This window comes from Oncorhynchus tshawytscha, linkage group LG22 (genome assembly GCF_018296145.1).
Source record: "Oncorhynchus tshawytscha isolate Ot180627B linkage group LG22, Otsh_v2.0, whole genome shotgun sequence".
Classification (NCBI taxonomy): Eukaryota; Metazoa; Chordata; class Actinopteri; order Salmoniformes; family Salmonidae; genus Oncorhynchus; species Oncorhynchus tshawytscha.
Window position 1 is genome coordinate 35418497 of NC_056450.1, and position 24523 is coordinate 35443019.

At 41.6% G+C, this 24523-nt stretch overlaps 1 pseudogene; it reads left to right on the top strand.

Moving 5' to 3' along the window:
- The first annotated feature begins 7660 nt into the window (after positions 1-7660).
- LOC112221473 lies at positions 7661-14701 on the top strand (annotated as a pseudogene).
- The last annotated feature ends 9822 nt before the right edge of the window (positions 14702-24523 follow it).

Here is a 24523-nt window from a genome sequence, read left to right on the forward strand (position 1 = left end):
CAGCTGCGCGCAGCTTTAAAAGGGTTGGTGCGGCGGCGATGGTACTGAGGCGCACGTCACTTGGATTTCATCCCTCCCCCATCCTTAAGGACACAGTTGCCTTATCAGTTGTATTAGCTCTGTTGCAACGAATATCAGGAAATTATTAAGACGCGCATTCAACATTGTCCAGCCTACGAGGGCGATAATTTATGTCAAAATTGCAGGTGCACTGATATTGTGTGCCTGCCAAAAGCACGGAATATAGAACTGGGGCTCTGCTGTTCAATGGCATGAAATCCTTTAGGCAACCCGAGTGTCATTACACATGCACCGGGCAAGAATTAGGATATTTCGCACTATGATGAATGATGAACAAGCTCTAACTTTAGTTCTGTCAAAGCTTCAGTTAATATTAGCTTATAGCCTAACATCAGAATGTAAGACAGACCTGAAGGTATAGATTGTTCATCATTCAACATTACTGTAAGAAAGATATTTGACCCAGAATCCCAGTGCATGGGAGTCAGATAAAATGGAGGGTGTATCCACCCAGACCCTCCATCCTCCTCACTCATACTGTAGGCCAGGGGCGCAACATTCACTGGGGACGGGGGGACATGTCCCCCCCACATTCTGAAATGGTATTTTTGTCCCCCCTAGTTTTATCATTGGAATGTGATACAAAACGAGGCAACGGAGTGCTTTAGGACCATGCGGACTCCTCCGAGCGGTCGGGTAGGCTGTTTGGAGTGTTTATCCGATTGGATAAAAAAATAAAAAAATAATATATATATATATATGTATATATTTTGTCCCCCCCACTTCTATAACCAAAGTTGCACCCCTGCTGTAGGCTACAACTCGCTAAAGGGAGTCAGATGAGTGTTAGATTACCCGACTGACACTAAAACATTCCTCATATGATTAGTGGGCCTTTATCTTATCGTAAATTTAAATATTTAGACAATCAAACTGTACTATTTGGTCTTTAAACACAATACCATTAGTAAGGAGACACCTGCAATGACAAAAATGTAATTATGTGTAAATGTTAACATTGGAATGTCTGGTAGTTTCATTTCAAATAGAAACATCCATACTGTATGTTGTACATAGAAAGTGTTATTGGTGAAGGAATTGTATATCAAGTAACATATACTATTATTCCATTTATATATGATTGATCTTGTCAAATTGTTCATCAGTATGTATATTACTCCTCCAGAGTTCATTGTAAGTGGAAGTAAAGGAATATATATGCTGGAAATAAGTCCTACTGTCCTCCTGGTGCATGGATTACTTGGATGTTGACAGAATGAATCAGTTTAATATTTCAACTGTTGGTCTGAGCTACTGCTTTACTACAGAACTTTGGCAGAGTCCCAACTATTTTGAGCCCCACCTGTTCAGCTAAAAAAAACTTTTGCCTGTTTTGCATATTATTTTGGCATTAATACGTGTCACATATCTGTATGCAAACAATGTAAAAATAAATAATAATAATAATACTTGAGTTAATAAAGCTGCATACAAACATGGTCTCTTTTTTACTTTCTTGAGTAAGGCAACTCCAAAATGCATCTGTTTCAGCCTAGCTCAGTGCTTTCTGTGGTGGTGGGGCAGCCAGCGGAAAATATGGCACGTAGGGGTTGGTAATGTTTTCTAGGTGCACCGTGATTGTCTCAGTGTTCTGTCACTCATGGGGACACTACGTAACCACAAAATCTACGGGGAAAGCTAAAAAAATTCAAGCCCAATGGGTGCTGCCATATAGTTACATTAGAAGTGCCCATCCAAAAAGGCTCAAGGTTATTGGCCACAGATAAAATGGTGTCAAATCACGTTGTATCTACGGTAGTTTTGATTGGACTGATCATGCCAACATCATATCTTCAAAATCTTAGCTTGCAAGCTAGCAGTCATCATCATGAATCAAGGCGACAACCGACTGGCAAATCCTTTTCAATCCTTGTCATATGAAGAGAAATAATGAAGAGAAATGATAGATAAAACGTATCGATGCTCATCGGCCATTAGACATAAACATTACACAACCAGTTGATTTGGAAGGAATCAGTGGCTAACTGCAAGCATTGCAAAGCAATCACTAGCCTGCTATTCAGTGGAGTGGGTGTGTGGTCCAAGTCTGGGTTTAATTTAAGAGTCTCTTTTCCAAGCTTAAAAGGATAAACATTCAACATTGGCCATGCTGTCAAGACAGCATGACTTCTGCAGCGTTCAAAACAACTGGGAACTCGGAACTGGGAAATCTCAGACTTCAGTGAGTTCCAGACAACTGGGAACTCTGAAAAAAAAAACATGCTCCGACTGGGAAAATACACTTTGAACGGTCATCCAACTCGGAATTGCAAGTTGGGAACTCGGGCATCTTTCTAGAGCTCCAACCTGAAGATCACTGATGTCATGATTTTACCTTGTGTTTTTCCATTTCCCATTTGTCTGGAAAGCACCATAAATCCAGAGAATGCCAGACTTTGATTACACAGTTTGATGACAAAATTTGCACCACCTTCCAAGTCAAGTGAGCACAGCACAACAAGGTGAGTCCAAACATGTATTGTATGCTGCTGCATAATGATGTAATATTCCAGAGAGATATGTATACTGTAGCTAAAAAAGTAATACTAAGTGTATGTTGTGTAGTAAGATGTTAGTAGCCTATGTGCCTCACCCTAATAATTTGGTCCCTTTTCCCCTCATAACTTAGCCTACTGCTCTGACTTGGTGGTGCACATGTAGCCTATAGCTTGTTTTAAAGAAATGTCATCATCGAATATTGTAAGAGCTTTCATTGTCTGCTTATAGGCCCCCTTTATTTATCCTACTGTTCTGACTTGGTGTACAGGGAGAACGCTATAGGAAAATGACCCTTGTTCTGAATTATATCGCTGTACATTTCAAAAGTGGTGAACAAATAAATTCAGCAAAAAAAGAAACATCCCTTTTTCAGGACCCTGTCTTTCAAAGATAATTAGTAAAAATCCAAATAACTTCACTGATCTTCATTGTAAAGGATTTAAGCACTGTTTCCCATGCTTGTTCAATGAATCATAAACAATTAATGAACATGCACCTGTGGAACGATTGTTAAGACACTAACAGCTTACAGACGGTAGGCAATTAAGGTCACAGTTATGAAAACTTAGGACACTAAAGAGGCCTTTCTACTGACTGTTTTTCTTTTGGGGTAAAAAACACCAAAAGAAAGATGCCCAGGGTCCCTGCTCATCTGCGTGAATGTGCCTCAGGCATGCTGCAAGGAGGCATGAGGACTGCAGATGTGGCCAGGGCAATAAATTGCAATGTCCGTACTGTGAGACGCCGAAGACAGCGCTACAGGGAGACAGGACGGACAGCTGATCGTCCTCGCAGTGGCAGACCACGTGTAACAACACCTGCACAGGATCGGTACATCCGAACATCACACCTGCGGGACAGGTACAGGATGGCAATATCAACTGCCCGAGTTACACCAGGAACGCACAATCCCTCCATCAGTGCTCAGACTGTCCGTAATAGGCTGAGAGAGGCTGGAATGAGGGCTTATAGGCCTGTTGTAAGGCAGGTCCTCACCAGACATCACTGGCAACAATGTGGCCTATAGGCACAAACCCACTGTCGCTGGACCAGACAGGACTGGCAAAAAGTGCTCTTCACTGACGAGTTGTGGTTTTGTCTCACCAGGGGTGATGGTCGGATTCGCGTTTACTGTCGAAGGAATGAGCGTTACACCGAGGCTTGTTGTCATTGCCGACAATCTCAGCGCTGTGCGTTACAGGGAAGACATCCTCCTCCCTCATGTGGTACCCTTCCTGCAGGCTCATCCTGACATGACCCTCCAGTATGACAATGCCACCAGCCATACTGCTCGTTCTGTGCGTGATTTCCTGCAATGGCCAGCGAAGTGTTCTGCCATGGCCAGCGAAGAGTCTGGGCACGTCAATCCCACTGAGCACGTCTGGGACCTGTTGGATCGGAGGGTGAGGGCTAGGGCCATTCCCCCCAGAAATGTCTGGGAACTTGCAGGTGCCTTGGTGGAAGAGTGGTGTTACATCTCACAGCAAGAACTGGCAAATCTGGTGCAGTCCATGAGGAGGAGATGCACTGCAGTACTTAATGCAGCTGGTGGCCACACCAGATGCTGACTGTTACTTTGGATTTTGATCTATAATATAATATAATTTCCCAAGTTTTTTTACCATACAATATAGCTCAGTATTTGAATGATTTATTTTATACAGTCATTTATGATCATCTTTATCAAGGGTGTCAATAATTTCAGACCCCACTGTATTACTGCCATACAGATACATGGATATAGTTCATTTGTATATTATTGTAATTGAGCGTGCCACAAACAGGTTGTCAGTGTTGAAACATAACCGTTTAATAACAGAGAGCAAGCCATGAAACTGTCTCCATCTCACTTAACTGTCTCTGGCTTCACTCGATCATCAGGTCATAATGAAGTGCTTCAGAAGCACGTTTTTATTCTGTCTTCTCCATGAGCACAGGATCATTGTATATGGTACAGTGGGTTTAATTCTTGAACCTGACGTTTCAGTTTGTTGGCAGTCAAGCCTCTGCCATCACATGAACGTTTGAACGATTCTTTGAAATGTTCACTGCGCATAGCAACCCTGATAATGCATTTCACCACCTCTTGTCCTCGATTAAGATTGTAACAGGAGAGATTACAACTACGGTATGTGATTTCCTGCTTGTAATTCTCACACTCCGTTGTTGAAAGTGTATTGGACTGCCAACGTGCTGAAACACAGATATGTTGGGAGTTGCCCGGATGTCTTTGTCAGAGCCACGATGTGTGAGGTAACGTGGTAGCCATGCCAAGGCAAGGTGGGGGTACTGCTATGGTAACTCTTACATGTTTTGCTCTAAGTTTAGTCCTGAATAGAACCCGTGACTTAGGAGCAGCTGCCATGAAAAGGTTACAGCCTCTTCTTTTATGGCTCTTTGGAAATAGCCATGCCACTGACTCACGATGTTCTCCTCTTTTTTTAAATATAACATGTTCATGAAATGACAGAGGTAGTACTGTAAATGTGTGTAGTGTTCAAATCATAACAGACACATCATCCCCATCATGTACTGTATGTGGCAGTGATCATGGTGACTGATTAGATACTATGGTTAGCGAAAGACAGTAGATCCACAAATCTTTTTTTTTTTCCTTCATTTTTTTTCCTTCTCAGTTCTCTGACAGGCTCACTTGAAAAAATTAAGTTGGTATGATATGCTATGAAAATAATTATTGGCTTAATTGCATATGTGGTATAAAATATATAAACAGATAGTATTCTTTCGTTGCTGTGAGTGCCACTGCCAATACATACACCCCCATCATGATGGCTCACACGTTTAGCCAGAGAGAATGGTTTGTTGTTAACCTCCTAATCGGACAGTCTTCAGAGATGACAGATGGACTTTAAGAGTTCCTCCGTTGACAGGAAAGGTATAGTTGCCGTCTAAGTATATTTTATGATATTTGAAATCTGCACACTGCACAGGTACGTTTCCTGATGAGGAATGTCCAGTGTCCTCTGGAGAAAGAGAAGGGGCCTGAAGCAGCTCTGTTAGTGTGTTACAGGTAGAAGATGTCTTTCTAGTTAAAACAGGGACACAAAATTACAGACAATAACATCAGAGACCAAATAAAAAGCAGTAGTTGCTATCCAGGCTCCTTGGGATGTCACAACCCTGGTTTCATGTCCACGCCCTGGCTCAACCCTAGCCGTAACCCTAACCCCTAGCCTTATTTCCAATCCAAATCTATTGGGGAAATCTTGAGGAAACCTGTCTGCAACTCAGGATGCCTTTTAGTACCAATTTACCAGATTTTAGTACTAGTTTAACTGATTGTGTTATAATGAAGAGTTTACAGATAGCCTCTGCATTCTAAAAGGTTGTACATAAAACATGAAGCATGTTGATACAATGTCTCTCCCTAGTGGCTAAATGTCCAAACATCACAGAGGGAAAATGTTGTAATATTCTTCACATTTACATGGAAAGTATGGGATGTTATCAGTTATCACTCAGGACAATTTGAATTCTACACAGCAGTTAGAAGTTTGAAATTACTTTGTCGAACAGCATATTTTAAATTATAAATAGGGAGTGTAATTTCATTTAAAATAATATTCATAATAGTATATGTATATCATTTGATTTCAGATAGACTAGGCACAATAATTACATTATTTGTTTGTATTTTTGTTCCCAAGGCATGACTATGTCCTTTGTGTAAATGCATCTTCCTCTATTGAACAGCTACTCTGTCGTGAAAGGCATGCAGACTGTTGTATAGACTGCTCTTCAGCCTAGAGAGGTTTGTTTGAGTTCTTTGTGCCAGGTGGATTAGATCGATTCTCTGGATAACCCTGTGCCCATAGAAGGATAGTGCAGGATGCAAAGACAAAAGCCAGATTTCATCATGTAACTATAACTAATGGTCTCCGGTGCTCCCTTCACAGGCTCAGACAACCTGCAAGTAAACTGGTGCACATTACTTTCTCCCTGATCATTTATTATAAAAAAACAAATTGGACAAAGTGCAAACAGTGTTACCAAACTTAATGTACCAGATGCAAAGAAATGTTCTGCATAGGGTATGTTCAACTGAGTAGTTCCTCTTGGCAGTAAGCTGCTAGCACATGGCTTGTTCTTGTGAAGTGGATGTAATGAATAACTGTGAGAGGCAGTTTCCATCCTTGCTCTCTTTATCAGTTTCTTTCTGCTCTATCATTTTTTTTAAAAGTCAGCTTTTGTGTGGATAGTGTGGGTGGGGTGGACAAGGATGCTTCAGAAAAAGAAGAGTTTGATTTTCAATGAAAGCTCATAGAGGCTAAGGAGAGCGGTGACATCTGTATGGAGAGAAAAAACGTGAAGACCGTTGACAGAATAATTACCCACCACTAGAATCAACAGGTAAACAGCACCATATTATTATTTATAACCAAACACTTTCCAGATAAACACAGACTTTCCAGATAAACACAGACTTTCCAGATACATGACACTTTCTTTGAATCGTAATTTCTTATTTGTGAGGGCTAGGATTAGGGTATATTTGACCAAGGCATCCTGCCATGCTATTTGGGGCTAATATAATAGCCTTTGAACACTATCAAAATATATAATCAAAATGCACCTGAAGGGAAGTTGAATTCTGCATTTTAACATTTTTTACTCCACGGTTGGAAAATGTAATAGTGAATCCCTTGGTACAGACAAGTGACTGAGTTGACTGTACAGCTGTCAGAAACCTGCACAGCAGTATAAAGAGTGTGATTACTTCCAGAATTATCTCATGAAGACTAGAATGACTGATACTCAAACATTTCAGTTAAACACCTTTTTAAAAGGATTTGGCTAGGATTCGGCAGGTTAGACATTAGCTCAAAACACTTTAGAATATAAAATATGTGCTACTGTCAATATAATAGTAAAGATTTACATTTGTGTTTATTCTAGAGGTTGTGGTTATTGTGATGGAATGTTGTGTGCATTGTTCAGTGACATAGCCAGGTTATGTTTAGCCAAACAACTTACCAGTGTAACTTGGTATTGCTTTTCATTTGAATGGTGAATTAACGGCATATTTCTCTCTTTTCCCATTGTACAAAGCCTATTGAAAATGCCTCTGGTAAAGGAATTCAGGAAGAAAGGATAGGACATCCCAACAGTATCTGATCTGAGAGAGTAACTGTCTGTTGTAGTTTAGCAGATCTAAGCTTCTTTACACTGCACTTTACTACAAATGTATGTTGCCATACAATTCTGTGAGCCATTACCTTGATGTTAACAGCTGTCATGGCACATTCTTCCGATATCAAGTAATGAAATGCTTTAGCAGAGGAACCCCCGAAACGTCAGACGGGATCAGATGATTGCTTTATTTTGGAAAATAATTATTCAATGAGAACCAGAGCCTGTATGAATGGTTACTAATAATATTTTGGGGTGTTTCAGGGGATCCATTTCTGAGGTGCGGGTGGCTCAGCACTGCCGTACCCTGAGACTTGTAGCTGTCAAGTGTATCGGCAAGAGGGTGCTAAAGGGAAAAGAGGGCATGTTGGAGAATGAGATTGCAGCGCTCCGCAGGTTAGTGTCATGTTTAACGAATACAAAACACTTTAATACCAGAATCAACCATCCCAACATGGTGGCAATGGAGGAGACCTTTCAGACATCGTCAAAACTGTCTCTTGTTATGACTCAGTGGTGGAATCTTATTTTAGATACCCAGTAATTATGTAATCTAAAGACTGGTCATCCCATATCTTATATTTCACATTGCAATAGAAGGCATGTCCCCGCACCAAGAAAAAAGTTGAGTCAAATAATAAATGAGCTACGGTGTTTACCCCTAAATGAAAAGCGTGTCACAATAGTGTTACAGGAGGCAAGTTTCTGGACCGTATTCTGGAGAGGGGGAGCTACACAGAGATGCCAGCCGTGTCCTACTGCAGGTTCTGGAAGCAGTCCAATAACTCCACCAGCTGGGTATCGTGCACAGGGACCAGAATGTACAACTTGTCCTCTAGCTGTTATAATATCACATGTTACTACGTACGCCTCTTGGAGGGAATGCAGCACCCTGCTACATCTCAACTCCCCGTGGAGTGAAAACGTATGTGGTCTTAGGTGCGGGGAAGGACGAAAGAGGCAGAGAAAAATACCGTTTACAAGGAATTTATTCTTCCTTAACACGGGAAGGTGGGGAAAGGGGTCTGGTCAGAACCAAAGAAAGTACACATTATAGAGTCCCCTCTCCTACAGCATGTTACCTGCCTAACTTTCAGCACCACCTGGCGCGCACTAACCAAAATACAGGGGGGGTGGTCCGGTATGCCCGTAGGCCTCTTGATTAAACACTCCCAAGGTGCGCCCCCGGGAACAAATGAAAAATAATATACTTTAAGTGAAAAATTTCATTAACAAAAAACACTATATCCTATTGGCATACACATACCTCTGAAGGAGCAGCTACAAAATAATATCGACAAAACTTTTACTGAGCGCAAAAACAATCAACACAGGACATAAAAATAAGCTCTCTCTCTGACAAAGGAGCACTGGCTTTTATCAAGCTGTGGAAGGAGTTGGTAATTGAAGAGCCAGCTGTTTCCCCTGACGAGAGGGAGGGGTCAGAGTGCCAATCAGCGATGGGGCCTACCAATCAGCTGCGTGAGGAATCCAGGATGCCATTTCCAGAATACACACATACAAACCCACAACAACACAGAAACTGGGGAACGTAACAACTTTACACAGGGACCTGAATGTACAACTGTCCTCCAGCTGTAATAATATAATTTAACGCATGGACCCGAAGGTGATCTGCTTTATAGTTTGGCAGCAGTGTTAAATAGATAGATAGATAGATAGATAGATAGATAGATAGATAGATAGATAGATAGATAGATAGATAGATAGATAGATAGATAGATAGATAGATAGATAGATAGATAGATAGATAGATAGATAGATAGATAGATAGATAGATAGATAGATAGATAGCTTAATTGTCAATAAAGCATTATGGACTTTCTATTATTATTATTGTTAGTATTATTATTGTTATTATTGTGATCATTATTATTATTGTTGTTATTATTGTAGGTGTTGTTATTGTTATTATTATGATTGTTATTATTATTGTTACTATTATTATTGTTGTTATTGTGATCATTATTATGATTGTTATTATTATTGTTATTATTATTATTATTATTATTATTGTGATCATTAGTATTATTGTTATTGTTATTATTGTGGTTGTTATTATTGTTATTATTATTATTCCTCCCAGCCTGAGAACTTACTATATCAGACTTCGTCTATCGATTCCAAGTGACTTTGGCCTGTCCAAGTTGGAAGAGCAGTATGCTCACCACAGCATGTGGACCCCCTGCTTACGTGGGTGAGGATCCGCAAATACATACATCTCATCTGAAGTTTACATACACTTAGGTTGGAGTCATTAAAACTCATTTTTCAACCAATCCCCAAATTTCTTGTTAACAAACTATAGTTTTGGCAAGTCGGTTAGGACATCTACTTTTTGTGCATGACATCAAGTAAATTTTCCAACAGTTGTTTACAGACAGATTATTTCACTGTATCACAATTCCAGTGGGTCAGAAGTTTACATACACTAAGTTGACTATGCCTTTAAACAGCTTGGAAAATTCCAGAAAATGATGTCATGGCTTTAGAAGCTTCTCATAGGCTTATTGACATAATTTGAGTCAATTGGAGGTGTACCTGTGGATGTATTTCAAGTCCTACCTTCAAACTCAGTGCCTCTTTGCTTGACATCATGGAAAAATCTAAAGAAATCAGCCTAGACCTCCACAAGTCTGGTTTATCCTTGGGAGCAATTTCTAAATGCCTGAAAGTACCACGTTCATCTGTACAAACAATTGTACACAAGTATAAACACCATGGGATCACGCAGCCATCATACCGCTCAGGAAGGAGACGCGTTCTGTCTCCTAGAGATGAACGTACTTTGGTGCAAAAAGTGCAAATCAATCCCAGAACAACAGCAAAGGACCTTGTGAAGATGCTGGAGGAAACAGGTACAAAAGTATCTACTGTAAATCGAGTCCTATATCGACATAACCTGAAAGGCCACTCAGCAAAGAAGAAGACACTTCTCCAAAACCACCATAAAAAAGCCAGAATACGGTTTGCAACTGCACATGGGGACAAAGATCGGACTTTTTGGAGAAATGTCCTCTGGTCTGATGAAGCAAAAATAGAACTGTTTGGCCATAATGACCATCGTTATGTTTGGAGGGAAAAGGGGGATGCTTGCAAGCCGAAGAACACCATCCCAACCATGAAGCACAGGGGTGGCAGCATCATGTTTTAGGGGTTCTTTGCTGCAGGAGGGACTGGTGCACTTCACAAAATAGATGGCATCGTGAAGTAGGAAAATTATGTGGATATATTGAAGCAACATCCCAAGACATCAATCAGGAATTTAAAGCTTGGTTGCAAATCGGTCTTCCAAATGGACAATGACCCCACGCATACTTCCAAAGTTGTTGCAAAATGGCTTAAGGACAACAAAGTCAAGGTATTGGAGTAGCCATCACAAAGCCCTGACCTCAATCCTATAGAACATTTGTGGGCAGAACTGAAAAAGTGTGTGCGAGCAAGGAGGCATACAAACCTGACTCAGTTACACCAGCTCTGTCAGGAGGAATGGGCCAAAATTTACCCAACGTATTGTGTGAAGCTTCTGGAAGGCTACCCGAAACGTTTGACCCAAGTTAAACCATTTAAAGGCAATGCCAATCAAATACTAATTGAGTGTATGTTAACTTCTGACCAACTGGAAATGTGATGAAAGAAATAAAAGCTGAAATAAATCCTTCTCTCTGCTATTATTCTGATATTTCACATTATTAAAATGAAGTGGTGATCCTAACTGACCTAAAACAGGGAAGTTTTACTAGGATTAAATTGTCAGGAATTGTGAAGAACTGAGATTAAATGTATTTGGCTAAGGTGTATGTAAACTTCCGACTTCAACTTTGAGTGTTTAGTAATGGTAAATTCTTCACATTTTAGTTAAAGGGATACTTCAGGATTTTGGCAACGAGGCCCTTTATCTACTTCCCCAGAGTCAGATGAACTCATGGATACAATTTGTATGTCTCTGCATCCAGTAGGAAGGACGTTGCCAATTAGCAAAGAGCAATGACTGGAAGTCTATGGGACTTCTATGCAGACTTCCAGGGTTAGTAGATAAATGGCTTCATTGCCAAAATCCGCTGTATCCCTTTAATACAGACAAGTGAAAAGTGATGTTGTGTTAAAAGGTTTTATTTGAATGTTCCAGACTCTGTGGCTACCATCTGTTTTATGACCACAATGGCTCACATATGTACGTGTTGATCATAAAGGCTGAATATGAGTTAGACTAACTCAGGTACAGTATGTAGTTGAAGATACTGAGAGATCCTTTTACCTAGACTATTAGTTCTTTACATCACACCTCACATGTATTTGACACACAATGTCACCCCTGTCTTGGCAATAATGACTTATTTTTCTTTCAGTGTGCTTTTAATTTAATTTAAAAAAAAAAAGTTTTTTAATGTTCCTTTCAGTGTGCTTTTCTTTAGTCTTTAAAAATGTATGACCTCCTGAATGCTGCTTCCCTCTCCAAAATATTACATTCAGCAATAGATTTCATTCCACGCATGTTGCAGAAAGAACCAGAGATGAGGTACAATTGTGAGCCGGCCTTGAAGCATCCTTGGTGAGTTTAAAAATAGACTAGTAGCAATGTGTGTATTCCACAGGAGGTTGGTGTCACCTTAGTTGGGGAGGAAGGGCTTGTGGTAATGGCTGGAGCGGAATCAGTGGAATGGTATTAAATACTGCATGGCCAGGCATGACTCCAACACCATCATTAACTTTTCAGATGACACAACAGTGGTAGGCCTATCCCTCAACGTAACCAAGACTAAGGAGATGATTGTGAACTACAGGAAAAGGAGGACCGAGCACATCCCCATTCTCATCGATAGGGCTGTAGTGGAGCAGGTTGAGAGCTTCAAGTTCCTTGGTGTCCACATCACCAACAAACTAAAATGGTCCAAACACACCAAGGCAGTTGTGAAGAGGGCACGGCAAAGCCTATTCCCCCTCAGGAAACTAAAAAGATTTGGCGTGGGTCCTCAGATCCTCAAAAGGTTCTACAGCTGCAACATCGAGAGCATCCTGACTGATTACATCACTGCCTGGTACGGCAATTGCTCGGCCTCCGACCGCAAGGCACTACAAAGGGTAGTGCATACAGCCCAGTCACTGGGGCTAAGCTGCCTGCCATCCAGGACCTCTACACCAGGCGGTGTCAGAGGAAGGCCCTAAAAATTGTCAAAGCCCCAGCCAACCGGTGTCTGTATGTAGCCTCGGTACTTTTATAGCCTCGCTACTGTATATAGACTGTCTTTTTTACTGTTGTTTTATTTCTTTACCTACCTATTGTTCACCTAATAACTTTTTTTGCACTATTGGTTAGAGCCTGTAAGTAAGCATTTCACTGTAAGGTCTACACCTGTTGTATTCGGCGCACGTGACAAATAAACTTTGATTTGATTTGAAATACATCAAACATGGTTTCCATGTGTTTGATGTGATGCCATTCCATTGGCTCCGTTCCAGACGTCATTGTGAGCCGTCCTCCCCTCAGCAGCCTCCAGTGCTGTATTAGCTTCTATATCTCCTTTAGTGAGAATGGTCAATACTATAACATCATGTGTTTTGTCTACTGAAGTACAGAATGAAATGTTCTATAAAACACAATTAATGGGCGCCTCTGATAAATGGGGATATGTTTTATAGCCTATCATAACTAAAACATATCCATGGCAGTTGAGTTTGAAACATGAATTACTTTAATGCAAACAAATTCTTGAAGTTCAAAATATGACATTTTCTTGATTTATCCTGTAAATCCAGGAATTTATTTGGATTGAATATCACCTTATTTATTTTAGGATTTCAATGAAAAGCATCCTGTAGGTCTAACAGTATAACACATACAGTAAAGTAAACATACAGCATACGACTCCAACGTTCTATAATAATAGTGGGATGGATGGCTTGTTAATTGGTGCAGGACGCGTTGTTGAGTCAGGATATCGGGAGGAGCCGCTCTGGAGAATAACATACATGGGTCCATCAGTGAGCAGATTCAGAAGAACTTTGCTAAGAGCAAGTGGAAGGTAAGCTTAGTCCTGCCTGGGTACTGTTTAAAATGTCCAGAACATCACACCATGGCACATTTTCTCCTATAAACCTGGAACCTGGATATGTTTCCTATTATTTTGGTTATGTGCATCAGCTCTTCTACGTGCAGGAATCCACTTAACTACAAGTCTGCATTGTGTTTTTCAGAGGGCATTCAATGCTCAGTAAGAAGAATGTAGCAGTAGAGGAGGAGGCTAAGATACAGACCAAGGCCATACTGCAAGGTGAGGGACGAATGGCATAAACATCTTAACATCAACATCCCACAGCAAACAGACAGCAGTCGCTACAGTAACCTGTGTTTTTTTTCTCTTGCTTTACATTTACGTCATTTAGCAGACGCTCTTATCCAGAGCGACCTACAGGAGTGAGTGCATACATTCTCATACTTTCTTCATACTGAACCCCCGTGGAAATCAAACCTACAACCCTGGTGTTTCAAGAGCCATGCTCTACCAACTGAGCTACACTGAGCTAACAAGAGATTAATCTATGTCTGGCAGAGAAATCACCTCGGAAGAATCCTGTGTCATTTAGGGCATTTCTGCTCTCAAGTGCCTTTGCTGTATGTGATTAATTGCAAATCCAGAGTGATGCAGAGTGATACTCTCCTTCGGCCAGCAGAGAGCGGTCTTAATCAAGCTTTTATTTCTGTGGTAAATGATTATTATTATTTAATGGTCTCATCCAAACATTGCTCAGAATCTGGTCTGGCTCCATACAATTTAGCAACAGGACTCATTTGACACATCAAGAGTAATTTTGTTGATAAATAATAACAATATACTATTAGGCCTAGTATCTATTGACCATGCATCGATGTAAACAGGTTTTCTAATGATTTGATGCTAAGTATCTATAGACACTTGTATTCTTCACTAATAAAAAAAGTGTGTTAGAAAACACCGTTTTTTCCCCCTCGAAGTTTGATATTGATAATTCTCTAGTTGAGTTTGACACAGTCATTAGTATTCTTGAATGTCTTGGGACCTGGGATGAATAAGAACAAATGACATTGAGTACATCTTCAGAATTGAAAATGACAACCCCAAATGAAAACAATAAAGTAGGGTAGGGGCAGAATGCATATTGCCTTTGACAGCAGAAACAACCCATGTTTAACCTAAACTAATGAGACAGCTCCTAGAAAGCTCTCCATTGGATGTGCGTTAGAGAGGCAGCTATAAATGTCCAAGTGACCTAAGAACCCATAACATCATAACTGTGGATCAGAATATAGCAGAGTGCCCTTGAACATGGAGTAGTTATTTTTTTCATTAGAGCAATGGTTTTAAAGCGTCATACATACAAACCCGTATAAAGCTCACTCCTCTCCGGTCTGTCTGGTGTTGCTCATATCAGTGGGCATAAAGCAGTAAAGCAGCTCCTGCCTTTCCATCACCCTATGAAATCCTGGTTAGGAGCAATCATGTGGAAACCTTTTAGTCTGCGCCAGAGCAATTATATATTAAACAATTTGAAAAGGGCTGCAAAGGGCACTTTACTGTGTTTTGTCAAGATGTTCCAAGGTGCAGAAATTGAGGTAGAACTCTGATTGGGTACCGCTGATGTCTCACTGACCAATAACAGAGTAACCGTTGTAAAGATTATTTTAATGTGCACACGGCTCTGTATGAGAGCCATGGCTAATGCAGCAGGAAATACAGTGGGGAGAACAAGTATTTGATACACTGTCGATTTTGCAGGTTTTCCTACTTACAAAGCATGTAGAGGTCTGTAATTTTTATCATAGATACACTTCAACTGTGAGAGACGGAATCTAAAACAAAAATCCAGAATATCACATTGTATGATTTTTAAGTAATTCATTTGCATTTTATTGCATGACATAAGTATTTGATCACCTACCAACCAGTAAGAATTCCGGCTTTCACAGACCTGTTAGTTTTTCTTTAAGCCCTCCTGTTCTCCACTCATTACCTGTATTAACTGCACCTGTTTGAACTTGTTACCTGTATAAAAGACACCTGTCCACACACTCAATCAAACAGACTCCAACCTCTCCACAATGGACAAGACCAGAGAGCTGTGTAAGGACATCAGGGATAAATTGTAGACCTGCACAAGGCTGGGATGGGCTACAGGACAATAGGCAAGCAGCTTGGTGAGAAGGCAACAACTGTTGGCACAATTATTAGAAAATGGAAGAAGTTCAAGATGGCGGTCAATCACCCTCGGTCTGGGGCTCCATGCAAGATCTCACTTCGTGGGGCATCAATGATCATGAGGAAGGTGAGGGATCAGCCCAGAACTACATGGCAGGACCTGGTCAATGAACAGAAGAGGGCTGGGACCACAGTCTCAAAGCAAACCATTAGTAACACACTACGCCGTCATAGATTAAAATCCTGCAGCACACGCAAGGTCCCCCTGCTCAAGCCAGCGCATGTCCAGGCCCTTCTGAAGTTTGCCCATGACCATCTGGATGATCCAGAGGAGGAATGGGAGAAGGCCGTGTGGTCTGATGAGACAAAAATAGAGCTTTTTGGTTTAATCTCCACTCGCCGTGTTTGGAGGAAGAAGAAGGATGAGTAAAACCCCAAGAATAACATCCCAACCGTGAAGCATGGAGGTGGAAACATCATTCTTTGGGGATGCTTTTCTGCAAGGGGGACAGGACGACTGCACTGTATTGAGGGGAGGATGGATGGGGCCATGTATCGCGAGATCTTGGCCAACAACCTCCTTCCCTCAGTAAGAGGATTGAAGATGGGTCGTGGCTGGGTCTTCCAGCATGACAACGACCCGAAACACACAGCCAGGACAACTAAGGAGTGGCTCCGTAAGAAGCATCTCAAGGTCCTGGAGTGGCTTAGCCAGTCTCCAGACCTGAACCCAATAGAAAATCTTTGGAGGGAGCTGAAAGTCCGTATTGCCCAGCGACAGCTCCGAAACCTGAAGGATCTGGAGAAGGTCTGTATGGAGGAGTGGGCCAAAATCCCTGCTGCAGTGTGTACAAACCTGGTCAAGAACTACAGGAAACGTATGATCTCTGTAATTGCAAACAAAGGTTTCTGTACCAAATATTAAGTTCTGCTTTTCTGATGTATCAAATACTTATGTCATGCAATAAAATGCAAATTAATTACTTAAAAATCATACAATGTGATTTTCTGGATTTTTGTTTTAGATTCCGTCTCTCACAGTTGAAGTGTACCTATGATAAAAATTACAGACCTCTACATGCTTTGTAAGTAGGAAAACCTGCAAAATCGGCAGTGCATCAAATACTTGTTCTCCCCACTGTAGATAACTAATGGAGGAGGTGTTTAATCAACTGACATGGGAATGATGGAGATCATGGATGGCAGGTCCTAGTGTATAGAAAACATGGTGTACAAAAGCCAACTGTTTAATGCAAATGACCCTAATGGAGTCACAGATACCTCAGGATGGTGACATCCTCTCTGGCACACATGCATGGATACATGTTAGCTATTGTAAGTTCCACACTTTAACCAGAACTGTGTTTACAGCAAAATTGGCTCATTTCCATAGTGCAAGCTGTCTCCCATCTGGTGTAACTCATTTTAATTAAGATGGGTAATTACCCGCCAAAAATTCAGAAGCCTTATCATTTAAATTTCCTAATTTACGTTTGTTCTTGACGTATGATGACAATGCCCAGTGCAGCTTGCCTCAGGTAAGAGCTCAAACACCTGTCAGACATCCGTCTTCCCAGCTGGGTCCACCACCCCCCCACCCAGCCTCCCCTCTTCTCCTCTCCACACTGCTGCAGCCGACAGCTAGGCAGCCTTCTCAAACATGCAGGCGCTCCCCTTTCGCTCCAACACTTCACTGCCCACCTCTGTGGCCAGATGTTTGGGACATGACAGGAACAGCAGAAGCTTCCATTAATGCTTTTTACCATGCGAAAACAGAACTCTGTCTGTCTGTATGTAGTTGTCTCAAACATGAGCCAGAGTGGTACCATGATGTTTTTCTACAGAGCTCTTGTCCAGATGGTCTCCTGGGGAGTTCTGGTAAAGTAACAGAGATTCGACAGGATCTGTCTGTTTAACGGCCTACTGGGAATACAGGTACCTTTCCCTGCCACATGGACAGATACTAACAAACTAGAGAAATAGATTTAGACAGTTGGGCCAACTTTTAGAATGGACACCGTGTTAGCACCTTTTAAGCATTCCATTTGTCCATTCATGACGAAAATTGAAATCTTGTACATAGCATTGTTTAAATTCTGATAATTCTGTGAACTGCTATTGGTCAATATTTCCCATGAGGAACTAACACGACTGCCATGTAATGTAAATGCATCATAACGCAGAAACCTCAATGTCCTAACTCTCTAAATATACTGTATGTGTCTGATACATATTGTACAAACACCCACCCTTATCACAACCTGCTGCTGGAGGCAGCTTTTAAAATATACTGAACAAAAATAGAAACGCAACATGCAACAATTTCAACGATTTTACTGAGTATAAGGAAATCAGTCATTTGAAATTAATTAGGCCCTAATCTATGGATTTCACATGAATGGGCAAAGGCGCAGCCATGGGTGGGCATGGGAGGGCATAAGCCCACTCACTTGGGAGTCAGGAACAGCCCATCAGAGTTTTTCCCCTCAAAAGGGCTTTTTACAGACAGAAATACTCCTGGTGACTGGTCTCAGATGAAGAAGCCGTGGTCTGCGGTTGTGAGGCCAGTTGGACGTATTGCTAAAACAATGTGGCAGGTGGCTTATGGTAGAGAAATGACAACAGCTTTAGTGAACATTCTTGCAGTCAGCATACCAATCCACGGTCCCTCAAAACTTGAGACATTTGTGGCATTGTGTTGTGTGATAAAACTGTACATTTTAGAGTGGCCTTTTATTGTCCCCGGCACAAGGTGCAACTGTGTAATGATCATGCTGTTTAATCAGATTATTGATATGCCACACCTGTCATGTAGATGGATTATGCTCACTAAAAGGGATGTGAACAAATTTGTGCCCAAAATGTAAGAGAAATAAGCTTTTTTGTGCATATTGAACAGTTATGGGATCTTTTATTTCAGCTCAAGAAACATGGGACCAACACTTTACATGCTGTGTTTATATCTTGGAACAAAACCATAGAAAGACAAATAGGTTATTTACAGTAGCTCAGTGTTTTAGTACACTGTAAATGTGTTTGAATTCACATGCAGAACGTCTGTTTGTCACTCACACATCCATCTCATTAGGTTGTCTGTGTGTGAATAACTATTACATCCTATTGGATTGTTTGATCAAATTACTACATTTCATAGACAGATTTTCCTGCAAGGAAAAGATGTCTCCAAAAAGGCTGATCTTTGAGAAGAATAGATGATTTTCAGTATTAAACCCGGGTTGGTTGTCTTGCTTGGCATTTCACCACTCTTCCCAACCCTTCAGTCAGAGTCCTTCCAACCCTTTCCTCCCTTATCAGCGGCAAACAGCACCCTCTGTTTGGCAAATCTGTGGCAGTTCAAATTGGGGCTAATGTCTTCCTCTTTGTGTGAGAGGCTGATCACATCGCATGGATAAAGCGATTATGGAAATCCTACGGTGGTGTAAAAATCAGCTTTCAGGGACCAGGGAAGGCAGTTGACATTCAGTCAAGAGAGAAGGAAAGGGAGTGTGGATTATTGTATTAGAGACACTGGGCTGTTCCATAAAGGAAGGGTCTGGGGAGTGTGGAGTACTGAATTGGAGACGCTGGTCTGTTCTATAACGATAAAGGCATTTTTGTAGACAGTCTTTGTCATTCAAAAACAATCCCTTACTGCCAGTATTGACTTTAATCTGTCACATTATCTATATTTCATGTTCATCAGGAAAAAATGATTGTTGTTGCACAGTTGATGATGAACCAGGGTACACAACATTTTGGTCAGGTTCCCTTAAATTCCCAAACATTAGACAGAATAAACCTCTGATGAAGACAGGTGGTTCATTATTTTGTCAGGAACGATGACCATTATTGATAAAGTGTATTGAAATGAAGGTTGATTGTGCTAAGCCGGTATTCATCAGAAATCTCCATCATTACCTAATATTTCAGACTCAGATTTCAGACAGGCGAGGCTGATGGTGAATTCTATTTTATCCCAATTAGCCAAGGTTTTGGGCCATGGCTCAGCAGTGGGAGAGATTAGGAATGTAATTTCAGAGAGCAAGCCACTGTGTCTGTGCATGACACTGGTGTGGTGTGGAGATAAATAGTGTTTGGTGAATGGGGAGATGTATGTATGTAATGTATGTATGTATGTATGTATGTATGTATGTATGTATGTATGTATGTATGTATGTATGTATATGTATGTATGTATGTATGTATATGTATGTATGTATGTATGTATGTATGTATGTATGTATGTATGTATGTATGTATGTATGTATGTATGTATGTATGTATGTATGTATGTATGTATGTATGTATGTATGTATGTATGTGTGTGTGTGTGTGTGTGTGTGTGTGTGTGTGTGTGTGTGTGTGTGTGTGTGTGTGTGTGTGTGTATTGTATGTATGTAAAGTGTGTATTGTATGTATGTATGTACTGTATGTATGTATGCATTGTGTGTAGGTATGTACTGCATGTACTGTATGTATGTATGTTTGTATGTATGTATGTACTGTATGTGTGTATGTACTGTATATATGTACTGTGTGTGTGTATGTACTGTATGTATATACTGTGTGTATTGTATGTATGTATGTATGTATGTATGTATGTATGTATGTATGTATGTATGTATGTATGTATGTACTGTATGCATGTACACACAATAGCCCATATTTTTTAAACGTTTGCAAAAAAATTGAAATACTGAAATATCACATTTACAAAAGTATTCAGACACTTTACTCTGTACTTTGTTGAACAGCGAACAGCGATTTCAAGAGTGCAAAGCTGTCATCAAGGCAAAGGGTGGCTTTTTGAAGAATCGACATGATTCCATATGTGTTATTTCATAGTTTTCACTATTGATTACAGGAGGGGAATGAGCATGCACCACTGTGGGACCCCTGTGTTGAGGATTGGCGTGGCGGGTGTGTTGTTACCTACCCTTACCATTTTATTTTCCAACGATTGCATGTTAGCTAGAAGAACGGAAGGTAGGGGGGATTTATTCGATCACCTACGAATCCTCAGAAGATAGCCCAACCTCCGTCCTCTTTTTCTCCGCCATCTCTTCTTTTCTCCGTCATCTCTTCACACAAATGACGGTGATTTGGGACTGTTCCCGGGAAAGCAGTACGTCGTCAGGCTTGTCGGACTTGTTAAAGGAAAAAAAAGTTTCTGCCAGTTCGTGGTGAGTAATCGCTGTTCTGATGTCCAGAAGTTATCGGTCATAAGAGTTTAGTGTTTAAATGTTTAAACATTTAGTCCCTCCCCGGGCTCGAACCAGGGACCCTCTGCACACATCAACAACAGTCACCCACGACGCATCGTTACCCATCACTCCACAAAAGCCGCAGCACTTGCTGAGCAAGAGGAACCACTACTTCAAGGTCTCAAAGCGAGTGACATCACCGATTGAAACGCTATTAGCGCGCACCACCACTAACTAGCTAGCCAGTTCACATCCGTTACACTCACCCCCCTTTTGACCTCCTCCTTTTCCGCAGCAACCAGTGATCCGGGTCAACAGCATCAATGTAACAGTATAACTTCAGTCCGTCCCCTCGCCCCTACCCGGGCGCGAACCAGGGACCCTCTGCACACATCAACAATTGACACCCACGAAGCATCGTTACTCAAAGCGAGTGACGTCACCGATTGAAACGCTATTAGCGCGCACCACCGCTAACTAGCTAGCCATTTCATATCGGTTACAGTAGCAGCAACATTATGTACAAAATCATTTAAAGAATAAGTTACAAACTACGCAAAAAAATGAACATAATAACACAATCAGTTAGCACGTAAACCATCAGCCATTTTCTCCGACGCCATCACAGTTACCCAACCTCAGAGTGTGGAAATATATATAAAACACAGGAAAATCACATTTTGGACTGCACTGGGCATTAAAATCATAACTGCATTACGTAGGTCAGTTTCATCTTATGCATTAGGACATAATACAGTATATGATGTGCAATCTGGTGGTTTTCATTTGGATTTAAAATGTACTTCTATGACCATGTTAGACATCTTAGATCTAAACTTGGCACTTTGAATTATGTTTTAGCCCCACATTATAGAACTTTCCAACTTGTTGCCCTAAAGGCCGGAAATAAGTTACATCTGATTCGTTCAGCAATCCCTATGGGAAAAATGAATTGGGAATGAATAGGGTTTTGGAATAAAAGCCGAAAATAAGGTCAGAGGTTAACACAGGCTTAGGAGATCTTATACCTTTTGTTCTATGAGATAATAGCAGTCAATTAACGTGACCTTTATGAATCATGAAGCCTTTATGTGTTTTTATCATTACATAAATTCTTAAAAATTCACAAAAAAGTGGCGTTAGCTGACGAAGATTATCTGACAGAACAAAACACATAAATTCTCCTAAACTTGTGTTTATCACAGACCTTATTTCCGGCATTTATCTAAAAACCCTACAAAAACGTCATTCATTTTCCCCATAGGCTTTGTCCAATAAACCATGGCAGTTAGTGCCTACAAAAAGACGACATTACTGTTTCTCTCTATTGACTGTGTCCTCTCCTTTCTGTCTTCCCCAAAGTCAACATTACAAGAGATCAGTAGCTATTGGTGTTCACATACACTTAAATATTACTCCCCCACTCCCCTTTTAGAACCAGTGGATCCAGCCTTAGAAACACACAATCAAGCAGAAATCTACAGATGTGCACATCGTACAGACATTTTCACTATTCAGGCAAACAGAGTGAATATTAGGGGTTTCAAGAGAACCAGAATGAATTGCTTGCTCTTTCAAATCAGTGTGTAGATGACAAAGGAACCACAGAAAATATGAAAGCGGAAAAGAGAGAGAGACAGAGGGAGAGAGAGAGAGAGAGAGAGAGAGAGAGAGAGAGAGAGAGAGAGAGAGAGAGAAAGAGAGAGAGAGAGATGAGAAGAAGAGGAGGACACTGTACAGAAACTAAAAGAAGAGTTGAAACAGTTCAGGGAGGAGAGCAGAGCATCTATTGCTAAATTAGAAAGCAGAATGGCCAAACTGAGTCAGACAAATGATGACCTCAGAAACCATCTGAGCACAACAAGAAAGGAGCTAGAACAAAAAGAGAGGTACAGTGACCACCTCAACCAGCAGCGAGACATTATGTCCTCTGCATCTAGAGAACATGTCCACCAGCTTGGCATAACACAAGCAGAACCTGAGACCAGCATGGCCTCCACCACACAGCCGGATGACACTGCACCAGCCTACCAGTCTGCTCCAGCCCAGGTCAGCCAACCAGCGTCCCAGTCTGCTCTAGCCCATGTCAGCCAACCAGCGTCCCAGTCTGCTCCAGCCCAGGTCAGCCAACCAGCGTCCCAGTCTGCTCCAGCACAGTCTGCTCCAGCTCAGGTCAACCTACCAGCCGCCCTGCCTGCTCCAGCCAAGGTCAACCTACCAGCCTCTCAGTCTGCTCCAGCCCAGGTCAGAACACCAGCCTCCCAGTCTGCTTCAGTCCAGGTCAGAATATCAGCCTCCCAGTCTGCTCCAGTCCAGGTCAGAATACCAGCCTCCCAGTCTGCTCCAGTCCAGGTCAGAATACCAGTCTCCCAGTCTGCTCCAGTTCAGGTCAGAATACCAGTCTCCCAGTCTGCTCCAGCCAGACAATCACCCACAACTGCAATCCTTATTGATTCAAATGGGAAGTTCTTAGTCCAGGAAAGATGATTCCCTAGACACCAGATGTATAAGTTCTGGTTTCCTACACCTGACAGTGCAATGCAGCTACTCAGTCAGACCAGGATTGACACCCCTGACAACATCATCATCCACACTGGCACAAACAACCTTCATGCCAAAGGGGAAAATGTATCTGGGGCAGTGAGAAGAGTGGCAGAACGGGCACAGGCTATGTTCCCAACAACCAATATAGTTGTGTCCACCCTCCTACCAAGAAAAGACTTCCCAGGAAAGTTGATCGACAAAATAAATCAACAGATCACTGTGGCCTGTGCCTCTCTGCTCAACGTCAGAACGGCACAGCACCCCACTCTGACATGTCAACACTTATACCATAATGTACACCTTGATCAGGACAGTATCAGAACCTTTGCCAAGGACCTAAAAGATGCAACACTTAGCAGGGACCCACACACCCATCACCCCAGCAACAAAGGTCCCCCGCCCCACATTCTGAAACAACAGTACCTCCACCATCCCCAGGAGAAAAGAGCCAGACACGGCTTATTACAGCACAGCTCTACTAGACCAGGCCCAACACAGCACATATTTACCAGACCAGACACGCCTCAGGACAGCACGACTAGACCCGTCCCATCACAACACAGCTCTACTAGACCCGTCCCATTACAACACAGCTCTACTAGACCCGTCCCATTACAACACAGCTCTACTAGACCAGGCCCATCACAACACAGCTCTACTAGACCAGGACCAACACAGCACATATTTACCAGCCCAGACCCGCCTCAGGACAGCACGACTAGACCCGTCCCATCACAACACAGCTCTACTAGACCAGGCCCATCACAACACAGCTCTACTAGACCTGGCCCATCACACACACACACACACACACACACACACACACACACACACACACACACACACACA